The 3,892-nt window shown below is 44.9% G+C and overlaps 1 pseudogene; it reads left to right on the forward strand.

Annotated features, from left to right (window-relative positions):
* Positions 1-2,100: 2,100 nt before the first annotated feature.
* On the forward strand, positions 2,101-3,305 carry LOC132418251 (ferritin light chain pseudogene; annotated as a pseudogene).
* Positions 3,306-3,892: the final 587 nt, after the last annotated feature.

Genomic DNA, 3,892 nt, shown 5'->3' on the forward strand with positions numbered 1-3,892 from the left:
GCTGCGTGGTGGCGCCAAAGAAAAAAAAAGTGATAGGATACAAGAAGCAATGGAGAGCAAAGAAATAAGGAAAATATGTGCTCAACTTAAGCTATTACTGCTTATAAAAATTATGTCCCTTAACAGCAAACTGTAACGAAAATTCAAGATATATCAACATGAAATTGGTGGGACAGGAAGAAAGAGGTGAAATTTAGGGAAATAAAAGTTTCTAAAGGTCTCATTTTGTCCAGGTTGGTTATACAGAAACTAACTGACCCTTAGAGGAGCGCTCCTCGAACTTGAATGTGTATATGACTTATCCGGGCATTTTGTTAAAGAGCCATTTCTGATTCAGCAGGTCTCAGGTGAGCCTGAGATTCTGCACTTAAAATACACTCCACAGAAAAGAGAAGCCCCTACACTGTTGGTGGGAATGTAAGTTGGCACAGCCACTGTGGAAAACAGTGTGGAGTTTCCTCAGAAAACTAAAAATAGAGCTACAATATCATCCAGCAATCCCACTCCTGGGCATATATCCAGACAAAACTATAATTCAAAAAGATACACGCACCCCTATGTTCACAGCATCACTATCCGCAACAGCCAAGACATGGAAGCAACCTAAATGTCCACTGACAGATGAATGGATAAAAAAGGTGTGGTACACATATACAATGGACTACTACTCGGCCATAAAAAAGAAAGAAAGAATGCCATTTGCAGCAACATGGATGGACCTAGAGATTATCATACTAAGTGAAGTCAGACAGAGGAAGACAAATACCATATGATATCACTTATATGTGGAATCTAAAATATGATACAAATGAACCTACCTATGAAACAGAATCACTGACATAGAGAATAGACTGATGGTGGCCAAGGGGGAGGTGGGTGGGAGAGGGATGGATTGGGGATTTGGGATTAGAAGATGCAAACTGGTATATATAGAATGGATAAACAACAAGGTCCTCCTGTATAGCACAGAGAACTATATTCAATATCCTGTGATAAACTATAATGGAAAAGAATAGGAAAAATAATGTATATATATGTATAACTGAATCACTTTGCTGTACAGCAGTAATTAACACAAAATTGTAATTGAACTACACTTCAATTTAAAAAAAAAACGAAAAATAAAATACACTCCACAGACTCTAAAAAATACAACAACCTAGTGACTATAACATAAAAGAAGCAGACTCACAGATATAGAGAACAAATGAGTGGTTACCAGTGGGGCAGGGGGAGGGGCAATATGGGGTGGGGGAGTGAGAGGTAGAAACTATTGGGTATCAAATAGGCTAAAGGATGTATTGTACAACACGGGGAATATAGCCAATATTCTGGAATAACTGTAAATGGAAAGTAATCTTTAAAATTTTATAAAAATAAAATAAAATAGTGAAATTAAATTAAATTAAAAACCACACTCCACAGAAGGCACTTTGAGCAGCAAGGCTTTAAACTACATTGTGGTTAAAAACTGTGTTGACTCAGGGTGAATGTATGCTAAACTTCCCTCACTCGGTTTCAAAAATGTAAAAACGATAGATACAGTGTTTAAAAAAATACTCAGGGATATGATTTTTAAAATCGTGGACCGGAAGGGAAGTGGAAACCCACAGCAGTAAGGACAAGTTTAACAATGTGGGCCCATAGAGTCCCGGAAGAACCTGACCCAGATAGTGAAGTCTGGAATTTCTTTTTTTGCTTTATTTTATTCTATTTTTTAATTTTCATTTTTCAGTTTTATTGAGATATAATTAACATACAGCACTGTATAAGTTTAAGGTGTACAGCATAATGGCTTGACCTACATAATTGTGAAATGATTACAATAAGTTAACATCCAGCAGCTCATATAGATACAAAAAGGGAAGAAAAATGTGCTTCTCCTTGTCATGAGAACTTTTAGGACCTACTCTCTTATCAACATTCAAATATACCACACAGCACTGTTAACTACGGTCATGATGGTGTACATTACCTCCCTGGTACTTATTTATCTTATAACTGTAAGTTGGTACCTTTTGACCACAAGTCTGGAATTTGAAATCCAACCAAGGAGTAAGGAACACCCACACACCCCCATTTCCAGTGGGGACACTGCTCATGGTCCCCCGGCTATATGTGAAGGTGAACAAGGCCCACCTATCCACTGGAAACAAACTGCCCCTGATAGAGCAAGAAAGCAGAGAGACTGCACAGTCAGCCACCAGGTATGCATTTTGTGTGAGCTCCTGCTTTGGAAGCGTGATGTGCCCACAGAGCAAAAGCCCTGAGCCACTGACTTTGGTCCTCAAGACGTTGGGCTGAAGCCCATCGTAAAACCACTTTCCAGGGACAGTGAATGGGAGAGAAAAAAAGCCTCCATGAAGATGAGCGTTCCAAAAAAACCTACAAAGGCCACAATGAAACCCAACACCCGCACAAGGAAGCCAACATCTAAGAGGAGTCATATAAAAGAAAGTCGAAATAATAGAACAATTTGGAAAGGATTTTAAATAAGTGTATTTAAAATCAACAAACAAAAGCATGTGCTACGAATCAAGAACAGATGGAATTCTTGATAAAAAACAACACACAGGCAGTGCACTGGGCACTCCCGCGGCTCCGTCTCCTGCTACAACAGTGTTTGGACAGAACAGACCCAGGGGCGCCCCTCGCTCCCGCCTCTGACCACCTCCAACCTGTGTTCCACTCGCAACCTTCGGAACCAGCCGCTCAGCTGTCCTCAGCCACCGGGACCGCCAACACCATATTTTGAGCTTAACTCTGTATTACCGATCCACCACGAGCTCCCAGATTCGTCAGAATGATTCCGCCGAGGTGGAGGCCGCCGTCAACCGCCTGGTCAACAGGCATCTGCCGGCCTCCCGCACCTACCTCTCTCTGCGCTCCTATTTCCACCGCCACTACGCGGCTCTGGAGGGCCTGGGCCACTTTTTCCGCGAAGTGCCCGAGGGGAAGCGTGAGGACGCCCAGCGCCTCTTGAAAATGCAAAAGCAGCGCGGCAGCCGCGCCCTCTTCCAGGACGTGCAGAAGCGTCTCAGGATGAGTGGGGTGAAACCCAGGACGCTGTGGAAGCCGTCGTGCTCGCGGAGGACCTGAACCAGGCCCTTGTAGACCTGCACGCCCCGGGCTCTGCCCGCGCAGACCCCCGCCTCTGTGACTTCCCGGAGAGCCGCCTCCTAGATGAGCAGGTGAAACTCATCCAGAAGATGCACGCCCACCTGACCAACCTCCGCAGGCCGGCTGGTCCCCAGGTGGGGCTGGGCGAGGCCCTCGTCGAAAGGCTCGCCCTCCAGCACGAGTAGGAGCGTCCGGAGCCCAGCGGCCTTTGAGGAGCCCCTGTGGTGTCAGGGCTTTGGCCTGAAGTTGTACTAGGCAGTTTTTTTTTAATAATATATTTATTTATTTTATTTTTTTATTTTTGGCTGCATTGGGTCTTCGTTGCTGCGCGCGGGCTTTCTCTAGTTGCGGCGAGCGGGGGCGCTACTCTTCGTTGCGGTGGCTTCTCTTGTTGCGGAGCACGGGCTCTAGGCGTGCAGGCTTCAGTAGTTGTGGCACGTGGGCTCAGTAGTTGTGGCTTGCGGGCTCTAGAGCGCAGGCTCAGTAGTTGTGGCACACGGGCTTAGTTGCTCCGCCACCTGTGGGATCTATCCCAGACTAAGGCTCGAACCCGTGTCCCCTGCATTGGCAGGTGGATTCTTAACCACTGCGCCACCAGGGAAGTCCCACTAGGCAGCTTTTAACCACCCTGGAGCCCTCTCCCAAGCCTTGGACCAAATGGAAACAACAAAGCTTTTTGCAGCAAAAATAAATAAATAAATACATATTAAAAAATAAAAACAACACACAAATAATTTTTAGATGGCGTTATTAGTCAAGGTCCAGTCAGGAA

The sequence above is a fragment of the Delphinus delphis genome, chromosome X, assembly GCF_949987515.2.
Source record: "Delphinus delphis chromosome X, mDelDel1.2, whole genome shotgun sequence".
In the NCBI taxonomy this organism is placed as follows: domain Eukaryota; kingdom Metazoa; phylum Chordata; class Mammalia; order Artiodactyla; family Delphinidae; genus Delphinus; species Delphinus delphis.